This window comes from Dioscorea cayenensis, chromosome 9 (genome assembly GCF_009730915.1).
Source record: "Dioscorea cayenensis subsp. rotundata cultivar TDr96_F1 chromosome 9, TDr96_F1_v2_PseudoChromosome.rev07_lg8_w22 25.fasta, whole genome shotgun sequence".
Taxonomy (NCBI): domain Eukaryota; kingdom Viridiplantae; phylum Streptophyta; class Magnoliopsida; order Dioscoreales; family Dioscoreaceae; genus Dioscorea; species Dioscorea cayenensis.
The window spans coordinates 9,386,947-9,400,354 of record NC_052479.1 but is presented as its reverse complement, the minus strand read 5'-3'; positions in this window follow the sequence as shown (position 1 = coordinate 9,400,354).

The window sequence follows — 13,408 nt, the reverse complement described above, 5'->3', positions numbered from 1 at the left end:
GAATTGTGAGTAACCCTGGGTATAGGATACTTTGGACACTCCGTCTCTTTTAATCCTCCCGAGTGAGTTACTGGCAATCTCCGTGCTCTTTGTAATCATGTGGAGTGGATTTTAGGAGAAATCACATTTCTGCTCTGTATTCCGAGGGGTAATCTCTCTCTCTCTCTCTCTCTCTTTGGGGGAGATTATCTACATAAGAGATTGTCATTAGCCCACAGTGAGGTTTCATAGAGTGTTAATGCGATTGTGTGGATGTCTATATCAGCTCTGCACCTACTCAGTTACTCTTCACATGAGAAATCAAGGTTTAGTATAATTTTGGAAACCTCTCAGTTCAAATAGGATTGCATCTTTAGACGACCATTGTCCTGTACATAATAACCCTAGAGAGATGCTATGCCCGGACATCACCTTCTTCTTTGATTTTCCTCATATTATTTCCCGTATCTTCTTGCTCTCTTTTACTCTTGTTTGCACACAAACACTTCACTAGTCAGGCTATTTTTCAGATCTAGAGTTATTACTAGTACTCACTCTCTTCCCTGTGGATCGACACTCTGCATTTACGCACACTTTATTACGCGATCGGCAAGTACACTTGCGTCCCTATCAAGTGTAAAAAATGAAATGAAATACATGAACATTGTATACTCATCAATCACATATTTGTTTTTGCTAGTTGGTATTGAAACCTTCAGCTTAATCAAGTGTACAAAATGATATGAAATACATGAACATTGTACACTCGTAAGTAGCCACATAGTACAGTCCAGTATTATCTTCAAAAGAATTAGAACCAGTTAGCCTCCACACATTAGACTGTATGCATATTTTTATGGCTTAAACCTGAATGTTAGTATCGGCCCCTACATTGAGAGTCTCAACATTAGGGTCTACAGGTGAGAAGATCACTAGATAACCCAAGTCTACTCTTGACTTAGCTTGGCCCGATGAGTAATGGGTAAGAATAGTTTCGAGCTATTGAGACTGTGCCCACCGGCGATATCTCGAGTTGTTAGCTTGATATAGTATTGTGCACCGAGCTTAAGAATATCACCGTTAGTGTCGAGAACGACGGTGATTATCGCTTTGGTGGAGGTGAGGATGGAGAGGAGGACAGTGATCAAGAGAAATAGCTTCATTTTGGAAAATAGAAGAAGAAGAGATTTGCTTTGTATGTATTTTAATGAGAATGGGGTAGAGGCAATTGGTTAGGTATTTATAGGAGTTGGCTGTGAGCAATTGCATGGAGAGGTTGGCAAGAAACCATGCAAACGTATGGTGTAGTACTGTGGAGTTAGGACAAGAAGGAGGCGGCTTGGTCTTATCATGAGAGACGTGGGGCTTGAGTTAATTCTAGAGATGCATGTACATAAATATTTTGTGATGTCTTTTGTGATATGATTGTGTGTGTGTGTGTAAACATTAACATGACTTTGATTCTTCTTCCAAATCCATCTCCAAGGTAAGCTATCAATACCGCCATTGTTGACAAGGAGGTTCACCTCAATGGTTAGCTTAATTTTCATCGTTGTGATGCTACTTCTCAACAAGACATATTGATCCTACTCGAGCTTTTGCAATAGACTTTTATAATAGCCTGCGCAATTAATCAACAATTTGAATTATATAGGTTTATATCAGGGTGATTTTTCTATAATGTTTTATTTTATTTATGACTCTTAAACAAATTTTAATATTTTAATTTAGGTTAAAATTAAAATTTTTTTTTATTCATCTATATATATATATATATATATATATATATATGTATATGTATATATACCTTTTGGTTTTAATTTAAAAACCCCTATTTTTTCTATAAAAATTAATAATATATCTAATTTTTAATGATATATATTAGGAAAGAAATATTATAAATATAATAATATATTAAAATAGATTTAAAATAAATTAAAACAAATCAAGGGTGGCAATTTATTTCTTTATTTTTTTAGAGGATGATTAATAAAAATCTCTATAATAAAATGCTTGAAGGAGCACTCAAGACTTAGTATTCCACTCAACCAACAAATTAATAGTGGAGGGTGCCAATCCGTACCTTGATTAAGTATGCCAAAATAATCAATACATGGAAGATATATGATGAATAAATAAATCATGATTTCAAGGAAACCCAATATAAATTAAATGGTCAAAGATGGTTGGAGAAAAAGGATAAACTTGATGAGTTTTTAGAAGGTAAAGACGGTTGGGATAGTCAAATCTTATGGCATGGCCACAAATGGCGGTGTCCATGGCTACCACTCCTTTACATTCCCGTAGTATTGGTGTGATCTCCCGTAAGTCTATGGGGACATTAAGAAGTACCTTCTGTATGACACAAAGGTCATATTTTTTGGGGCTAATGAGCTACCTTTACTTTTCTCTTTACTCATTGTTTAGCCTACATATTAAATGTGAGTGCTCTAAATTACTAAAAATGATGAATACACATAAGATGAAAAGTCTACACGCGGAGTAACTTAGTGAAAATCCTATAGGAGAAGATAGTCACGGATGCGGATCCCCTCGGGGCTACTAAAGCTAGAAGGATGCTAGGGTTACAATACAATGATGGTTTTGGGCCAAGAGACAACCTAAAGTAGGTTAACCCTGAAGGTCTCGACAATTAACCCCTAATCTTGTACAAGTATTGGTTCGGAATCTCTCCGATGCAATCCTCCTATGATTGATTACGCTTAGGGAAGTCTCTAATTAGGGTCAAACACAATACCTATGTTCATCCCAAATGGTTGAAGGGGTACGAAATACCCGCTGGTCACGGTGTATTCATACATGAATCCCTTTTAAGATAAGTGAGTCTGGTAAAAGGGTGTACGTCACGCAACCAAGTACAACCTAGAAATCAAACACAAAGTTCTTATGAAATTGGATAAATCAAACAACACAAAGCTTAAACCACAAACCAGTCAAATGCATTAAAGTAATCAAAACATCCAATCAAGCAAGTTCACCCAAAGGTTCACCGACATCCAATGAGCTTGGGGTTTAGCCGTCCATACAAGCAAATTCAGTGATCCAAGACATGGGAACAACTAAAACAAGCTTAATGAAAACTCCCTCAAATACTAGAGGCCGAATGGCAAGCCGGATTCCATGGGAAGGTTCCGTGGACGCCGCGATGGGGGTGGCTTCCCTCGTCGTCTTCAAGCCTCCACAAGTGAGATCAGAGTAATATCTTACACAAATGATGCTTTTCCCTCGTTTTCCACCTCAAAAGCATCCTCAATTGTCCTCGTCCACCTTGGATTTAGCTTGGGAGAAGTAGGGGCCAAGGTAGGGGATGATCCTCCATCTAATGCCCTAGAAAGCCTTTTTAAAGGTCTTCTCGGGATAGCTTCAAGGCCTGGCTTGCAGGCGCAAGGATGCCCACAAGCCCCTCAAGATTTCTGCCAAAATTTTAGTAACAGGTACATAATTTCTGCAACTGGCTTGCGGGCATTCTCACGGCCGTAAGGTTGCCCACAAGGAAAACCTGAGACTTTGTCATTTCTTTAATTCTTCATGCTACAGTACCCAGAACTCTAAAACGTCGTTTGCGTTGCTAATTTCTTCCTGAATTGCGTTGTCGAACTCACCTAGGCATCTTTTATTCCTATAACATGAATGGGATCAATTATACCACAAAAAAGGCATCGATTCATCCAAATACACATAAATAGTACAAAACATATACGTATAAAATACATATATTTTGGCATTTATCAAACATCCCCACACCTAAGCATTTGCTTGTCCTCAAGAAAACAACCATGAAGAACAGGGGCAAGATAATAAATGATTAATTGTATGATCTCAAGCTCAAAAATGAAGAACTCCAGAAGCACAAGTGAAATGAAATCAAGATAGTGAGTTGTTCTACAAGTAACCAAATAAAGATAGTCCCGCTTCATCTAAAGTGCTCATGTGAGTGTGTGTAAATGTCCTACCTCATCCTCCTCACTCTGGATTACACTAGGATGTCCATTCATCCCCACACACATTGATAAACGGCGTTGGAAATGCTAAAGACGCCCTCTAATAATCAATTAAGAGTCCTTCGGCCCCTAGGTAACATTTTAGCTCTTTTGTGAATACAAGATAGGTTCCAGGAGATCAATAGTTATTTTATATTCGAGTCTCACTAACGTAGACTGCACAAAAGCTTTCTAGAGGGTGCACATGCTGATTAGGCACAAGAGACACCCAATTGCTCGAATACAGATCTACATAGATGTATTCAGCTTTACTAGCAGAGAAATACTGTCATAGACTCTTATTATTTATATATAATCTATCCCATGTATCCAGGTCCTACTACAACTTCACTTAGGCTACAAAAAGACAATAAAGGAATTAAAAGCTCTTAAAAGACTATTAAAAGAAGAATTTAACAATCTAACGGCAATATCAAAGTGATGGGTTGGTTGGAGTGTACAAGGTGGAAGTTTTATAACAAAGAGTGAGGGTGTACTAGAGATAAAACAGGATTTCCATTCAAGTACAGATAAGAAATACAACTCACGTCTATCATTCTTTTAATCTAGGAAGTTCTTTACAAAGTATTATAGCTATCATAGGTAAATTAAGCATGAAATTAAGTAGAATAACCCATCCCCTCACCTAGAGTGGTACATTGCCCTCAATGTACATTGAGCAGCAGTTCATGGTGAAAGAATAACAAATAGATAAAAGGATATAGTGTAAAGAAACTTCCCCATTTGTTCGGTTAGAGATGTGCATTACGGATTGAATATGGGGAAAGTTTCATTACTTAGGGGTGATGAGAGTGAAGCTGATTAACCCTGCGAAGATCAAGAAGATGATCACAACTCAAAACTCATAAATGGGGAGAGCCATGATGACAAGTAATAAAATGAACAAAGTTTAGTAGGGATTGAACCCTTACTAACTAAAAAGTACATGAAAACAAGTACATTACAAAATACAACAAAGTACTGGAATGACAACAAAAAGAAAAGAAACTCATGTGTGTCAAACAATAGTTAACATAGGTGCTATGTGTCTGGAGGAAAAGGCAGTGCCATGGATGTGGTGGCAGCAAATATGGTGCTGACGGATGAAGAAGATCATTGTATGAATGATAGGACCTATGACATATCCTTGGGCATCTGGTGTAAAACTATGAAGATCTCATGTTGTCCTTGGCGGAGATACTGAACCTCTCGCTACATCTCCTCGAGTCACTGCTCAACTGGGCAAGAATTTCCTCATATTCTGACTCTGTTTCATGTGAAGGCTCGGCATCGAGCTTTCTCATGCCCTGGCATTGAGTGAGAACATAGGCTCCATCCCTCTTCTCTATTATCCCAATAAAGACCAAAGTCGACATCCCAAGTGGGGTCGTGCCACAAATGATGTGCATGCCCTGAGTGCGCTCGATCAAGCCCATGCCTCGTATCAAATGTGTGATGTAGGGTCTGGTGAAAATAGCTCTAAGGTGGATAAATTGTACCTGATGAGAGAGTATATTGACAAAAAGATGTCCCATGTGAAGCAGGTAGTGCTCAAATATGTTGTAAAACATCAAAAGATTAGAGCGCGATACAACCCCAGTAAAATGAAGATGACCCCCAAACCCTCTAGTCAAAAGTGCATGGATGTAGCGATGGGTGGGGTTGTCCTTTTGGGACATCTTCTTTGTCTTAGACCCGCCGATGGTAGCCCAATATAAGTTAGATAAAGTGTGAGAAGGGAAGTCCACTATCAAGCACTGAAATTCGGGTGTTCATGTAGCCTCTTCATAGAGTCCCAAAAATGCACCTAGTTGTTCATGACTTATCTTGTGCTTCTTCCCAAAAGCTTGAAAGGATAGTGAGCTCGCTTGCCGAACAAAGTTACAGTGCTTGACCACTTCTATCTTGCTTAACACCTCTAAAGTGAGCTCACGGTCAGTGGGTTCATCTATATAAAAGATCATGTCACAGCCATCATGGGAGATATACCCCAAGATGATACAATCCAAACCTAAGACTTCTAAAACGTTAGAATAAATTTTTCGGATAGTACCAAAGAACTTGTGGGCTAACAACGCATATCTTGTCTTGTGCGTATCGTACTTGAATTGTTGTTCATGAACGGAAGGTGTGTCATCCTTCCATGCTCTTTTGGAAACCGTACATCTCATTGGCATACCTATCAGAAAAGATGCATAATATTAAACTAAAAATAAGAAAAAAAAAAAAAAGGATTTATCATGGTAGGGGCGTTAAAGAACTCAAAAGAAGTTATAAAGACCCCAAAAATTTTGCAAGAGTTTCCTTTGTACATGGAGCTTTTAAAAATTTTACAAAGCTTGCAAATTGCTCAAAATAACCACAAAAACCACAACCAATCATTCACTCACAAGATTTTCATCATTAGGAATTGAAAAAGGCAAGAGAAAAAGAAGAAGTAAAGAAGCAAACCTTGAGTTAGGGCTTATGATAGTGCCCTAGTTAAAACTTGAAGAAAATAATGGTGAAACTTTAAATAAATCACACAAATGAGGTTGCCATAAGTAGGAAAGAGTTTTAGGGCAAGAAAAATGAGGAAAAACTGTGAAAAAATGAAAAGAAAAGGTGGAGAAATGAGAGTGTTTGAAGAAGAAGATGAATAGTAGGGGAAAAAGGTGGTAGCCCTGTGATAAGGGCTGCCCACGCCTCTAGCAGGTAGTCTTGAGGCGCAAGCCTGCCCATGAGTGTCTCTAGTTTCTCTCATAGGGACGCTCACGGGTGCAAGGTAGCCCATGAGCCTCTTAGAATGGCCGCAAGGCCTAGAGATAACAGCCCTTACACACATTCTTCTTTGCAACCTTTGTACAACAAAAGCAACAACAATTTCGACATAAAATCACACAAGAACTTGCATTTAAATGGCACCAAATCAAAGGATAAACACCAAGAATTTGAAACACGCATGAAATAACAATAAGGGGTCGTTTGGTTCGTGGTAATGACATATTACCACGTAACGAGATTACCATGGTAATATGAGTGGGAATGTTATATGGTTGGGAATATTGCGGTAATTTAATATAACCATGTTTGGTTGGGAACTCTTATTACTGGGAATAATTCATTACCATGTTTGGTTGTCATGGTAATCAATTTGTTAAAATATAAAAAGTTATAAGATTACCATGGTAATCCAAGATAGACACCAAATTTGGTGGTAATAAGATTACCACTTTCTTGGTAATATTTATAAGTTGGTAATGTGATATTACCATCCACATTACCACCGGTGCAATGCCAAATGTGGTAATATTTTCATATTACCACGTAACACGTGGTAATCTTTCTACATTACCGCGAACCAAATAGCCCCTAAGAATAACAACAAAGACATGATCAATCACTCAATAAAAAGCTCACAACCAAGAGACAACTAACCAATCAAACAAACAAAGAATATGAAAATGAGAATATGATGAAATTAAAAGTTTGGGTTGTCTTCCAAGAAGCACTTGTTTAACATCGTTAGCTCAACGTACCTTGTTTTTACCATCATGGTGGATCGAATGGAGAAGACTTACCTCCGGTCTTCTTGAACATGTTGCAAGCGAAGTATGGTTTTAGGCAATGATTGTTTACCTTGAATGTCCCTTTTCCTAGATGGGTTATTTCCATGACACCATGAGGGAACACTTGTGAAACTGTAAATGGTCCATGGCATCTTGACTTCAACTTTCCCAAAAATAATTTCAACCTGGAATTAAAAAGCAGTACCTTATCCACTACCTTAAAGTGCTTAGCTTGCTTGATATGCCGGTCATGGTACTTTTTTACTTTTTATTTGTAGTGCACAGAGTTTTCATAAGCTATAGTGCACCATTCATCTAACTCATTTAACTGGAGCTACCTCTTATGACAAGTTAGGAGAGGATCAAAATTTAATCATTTAATGGCCAAATATGATCTATGTTTCAACTCAATGAGCAAATGACAAGATTTTCCGTATACCAACCTATAAGGAGTTGCCTGATAGGTGTTTTATAAGCTATTCTATATGCCCAAAGTGCATTATCCAGCTGATCTTCCTAATCCTTCTTGTGATGGCTCACCATTTTCTCCAAGATTCGTTTCAATTCACAGTTTCAAAACTTCAACTTGACCCCTTATTTGGGGTTGATATGGAGTTGAAGTCCGGTGAGAAACTCCAAAATGCTTTAAAACTTTTTCAATCTAGGAGTTACAAAAATGATTGCCTCGTTCACTTATGATCACTATTGGTGTACCGAACCAAGAGAACAACTTTTTCAAAAATTTTACCACCACTCTTGCATCACTAGAGGGAAGTTATTGTGCTTCCACCCACTTGGAAACATAGTCGACTATCACCAAAATAAATTCATTGCCATGAGAAGTAGGGAATGGGCCCATGAAGTCGATCTCCCACACATCAAACACTTCACATGCTTTATTCTAGGTTTGAGGTATCTCTTCCTTTTTTAAAATATTATCAGTCCTTTGACACTTATCACAATGCTGTACAAACTTCTCTATGTCCTAAAACATGGAGGGCCAGTAGAAACCTTCATCCAAAACCTTCCTAGTCATCCTATTCTACTGTAGTGGCCCTCGATCAGACCTGAATGGTAGTGCCTCAAAATGTCTTGCCCCTCCACTTGTAAAACACATCTTCTAACAACTTGATCGAAACATATCCTAAAAATATATGGTTCCTCTCATACATAGTACTTCAAATCTGAGAAGAACTTCTTCCTCTGCTGATAGGTGAGCTACTTTGGGAAGGGTTTTGTAGCCAAATAGTTTGCAAAGTCAGCGAACCATGGGGTTTCTTCCACCCTTACCACCTGAATGCTATAAAGCTACTCCTCAAGGAATGTGTCATTTAATTCTCTTTTTTCCAAAATGTTTTTATAAGGTTCCTCCCTCAAGGCAGGATAGGTGATCTGGAGCTAAATTCTCCGCCCCTTTATTGTCCTTTATCTCTAAATCAAACTCTTAGAGCAGAAGGACCCAACAGATTAGTTGAGGTTTGGTGTCTAATTTGTTCAAATAAGTATTTCAGTACAGAATGATTAGTATACAAGATTACCTTTGACAGCACCAAGTATGACCGAAATTTGTCAAATGCAAAAACCGTTATAAGTAATTCCTTCTCTGTGGTTGTGTAGTTTTCCTAGGCGTCATTCAAAGTCTTGCTCGCATAATAGATAGGATGAAAATGGTTGTCCCGCCATTGCCCTAGTACCGCCCCAATTGCATAATCACTTGCATCACACATTAATTCAAATGGCAAACTCCACTCTGGGAAAATTATGATCGGTGCTTCCACAAGATTTTTCTTAAGGTTGAGAAAAACAGTCACGCATTATTCATTAAACTCAAAAGGGGCATCCTTTTCAAGTAACTTGGTCAATGGTCTGGCAATTGAAGAGAAGTTCTGGATGAATCTCCTGTAGAACCTAGCATGTCCCAAGAAACTTCTAATAACTTTCACAGAAGTAGGAGGTGGTAGTTTTTCGAAAGTGGCAACCTTAGCCTTGTCTACCTCAATCCCTTTACGTGATATCTTATGCCCAAGTACTATACCTTCTCTTACCATAAAATGGCATTTTTCCAAACTAAGAACTAGATGTTTCCTCGCACTGAGCTAGAACTCGTTCAAAATTTTTGAGGCATGACCATAAATACCTCCATGATGTCCTCTACCATATCTTCAAAAATTGTCATCATACATCTCTGAAAAGTAGCTAGTGTATTGCACAACCCAAAAGGCATACAGACGGTAAGCGAATGTGCCATATGGACAAGTGAAAGTGGTCTTCTGGGGCAAATGGGGATCTGAAAGTAACTGGAGAGATGATCCAAGAAGCAGTAATATGAGTGCCATGTCAACCGTTCAAGCATCAGATCGATGAAGGGTAGGAAAAAATGGTCCTTTTGTGTGGCATCATTGAGTTTTCTATAGTCTATGCACACTCTCCAACCTGTGACGGTTCTAGTGGGAACAAGCTTATTTTCTCATTAGTAACTACTGCCATTCCCCTTTTTTGGTACCACCTGCACTACACTTAACCATGCACTGTGGGAGATGGGATAGATAATGCCCGCATTAAGAAGCTTAATGACCTCATTTCGCACTACCTCTTTCATGTTGGGGTTGAGTCTTCATTGAGTTATTTCCATTGGTCTATGATTGCATTCCATGACGATCTTATGTGTACAAAAAGAAGGATTGATCCGCTTGATATCAAAACTTTTCCAAGTGATTGCCCTTTTATACTTCTAGCTCAGGTGGTTCTTCAATTGATGACTTCAATCTCCCGTATTTTCCTGGATCAAAATCTTTGAACCCTCTATTTTCTTCCCACAATAAACTACCATTGTCTAAACTATCTTCCATGGTATGAACCTCAAACTCTGAAGAATCTAAATCACTTCCTTGGGTATGACTAATTTCTTCACAACTGCCAAGCCGTGTCTGATTTGAACCTTCTTTATTTAGCTGAATTAATCTGGTGAGGTTATCACGTTTGTGATTTGGTCCTTCTCTAATGGAAATGGAGAAGGATATGGGTGGATCATGCTCTACTACCAGGGCTATCCCATTTAGACTAATGAATTGGTTGAAGTAGTCCCGTAATCTTTGCTCTCCTAGATTGGGGGTGTTCGGTGCATTGTAATACTTTCCCTTTACCAATCATTGCTAATAAGTGTGTTAGCCATCCCTATCAACTTAGTTCGTCCTGATGGTTCACTTGGGTGATAAGAATATGGGTTCTGCATATAATAACAATTAAACTCATCATTAGTTAAGCCCATAATCACCAAGAGAGGAAGAGAATTAACTACATGAATAAAATGAACTAATACAATACAAGGATGAACACAGAAACAAGGATATACATAGCAAGAACAAGTAAAATGAAAGAAACAAACAAAATAAAATGGCTAAAACAACAAGCTCTAAGTTTTCCAAGTATTCCTTGTGGGTTCCCCAGTAACTGTGAAAAAAACTTGGTGTGATCTCCAGCAAGTGCAAGGGGTCGTCAAGTAGTACCCTGTGTGTGACACGGGGATCATATTTCTTGAGGAAAATGAGCTACCCTTTCTTCCTCTTTACTTGTTGTCTAGCCTACAAATTCAAGTGCGAGTGCTCTAAATTACTAAAAAGGATAAATAGACAAAAGATGAAAAGTCTACACGCCGAGGTGAATGAGTGAAAATCCTATGAGAGAAGATAGACATGGATGCGGATCCCCTCAAGGCTACTAAAGCTAGAAGGATGATAGGGTTACAACGCAAAGATGGTTTTTGGGGCCAAGAGACAACCTAAAGTAAGTTAACCCTGAAGATCTCGGTGATTAACCCCTAATCTCGTACAAGTATTTGCTTGAAATTACTTCTGACCAAATCCTCATATAATTACATTACACTTAGGAAAGTCTCTAATTAGGGTCAAACACAATACCTAAGTTCATCCCTAATGATTGGAGGGGTATGAAATACCCGATGGTCACAGTGTATTCAAATCACAATACCCAGGTCACGCAACCAAGTACAACCTAGAAACCAAACACAGAGTTCACATGCAATTCTATACATCAAACAACACAAAGCTTAAACCACAAACCAATCAAATGTATTAAATTAATCAAAATATCCAAATAAGCAAGTTCACCCCAAGGTTCATCGGCATCTGGTGAGCTTGGGATTTAGCCATCCATACAAGCAAATAAAATGATCCAAGACATGGGAACAACTAAAACAAGCTTAATGAAAACTCCCTCAAACACTAGAGTCCAAATGGGGGCAGCTTCCCTCATCGTCTTCAAGCCTCCACAAGTGAGATCGGAGTAGTATCTTACACAAATGATGCTCTCCCCTCGTTTTCCACATCAAAAACACCCTCAATTGGCCTCGTCCACCTCAAATTTAGCTTGGGAGAAGTAGGGGCCAAAGGTGGGAAAATGATCCTCCATCAAATGCCTTTAGAAAGCCTTTTTCAAACTACAAGAAAACAGGTATTTCACGGCGGTTTTAATGGCATTTAACAGCGGTTTTTTACCGTCGTGAATTCCCTTATATGGTGGTTCATAAACCGCCACCAATACTAGCATCGCAAAGCATTTGGCAGCGGTTTCAAATAACTACCAAAATAACCACCCTAAATGAAATCTGCATTTCGTGGCGGTTTTATAGAGGCCGTGAAATGCGTAGGTTGTTTGACAGAATTCCTTTCGCGCAATGCACTTTCTTTTCATTTTGCGGCGGTTTTGAAACCTTCGAAATGCGTAGATTGTTTGACAGGTTTCCTTTCGCGGAAATTTTATAACCGTCGCGAAATTCATTGCCTCTTCATTTTGTGGTAGTTATATAGCTGTCATGGATTACAATGACATGCATTTCGCGATAGTTTTATAAATGTCCTAAAATGTAGTTAGATACATTTTCGCGACACTTTTTATAACCGTCGTGAAATGTTTTTTTAAAATTTTGTATTATTTTATGAAATCATTTCGTGGCGCTTGGATAACCGCCGTGAGATAAGAGTAAATGATTTTTTTATTATTATTATTTCAATTATTTTAAATGCTTACCTGTTTTCATAATATTTTAAATAATCCCAAATTTTTTTCATTCATATCATTCAAATGTATTCATTTCAAATATGAAAAATTAATGAAAAAGTTATTCATAATTCAATAATAATCAAACCAAAGAATTATCTACAAATTTGTTCAACCTTTTAAAGAACATATGAAATTAATTGTACCCTTTATAAAAATTGAACAAAAAAATTGCTTACAAACATTAAACAATATATTACATGACTTATCTAATAGGATTTTGAAAAAAAAAAACAACAAAACATTGAAGACAAATTTTGCACACTTACTCTCAAATAAATGTTAAACATTATTTACAAACATTTAAGAAACAATTCTAGAAGACAAAATATTTCACACTTGTTCTCAAATAAATGTCAAGCATCATTTAGAAACATTCAATAAACTATTCCACTCAACAAAATGTTGCACACTTGTCCTCAAATAATTGTCAAACATGGTTTACAAACATTCAACAAACAATTCCATTCAACAAAATATTGCATAGTTCTCAAATAAATTGTACGCTAATGTTTGAATGATTATAACATTAGCAAAACAACATAACTCCATACCCCTTTCAATTGTTCATAGTTGCAAAATAACCACATGTAAGTCCTCAATGTCTGCAAGAGAAACAACTTGACATAAATATATAATATAAGGACAAGTTATAGAATGTAAGGCTAAATATATAACTTTATAATGTAGGGACAAGTAATACAATGTAAAGAAAAATTAATTAAACTTAAAAAAAAAAAAGAACTAGCACTTATGCAATGTAAGCTAATTAACAATAACAAATTAAGCAAGCACAATTTTGCA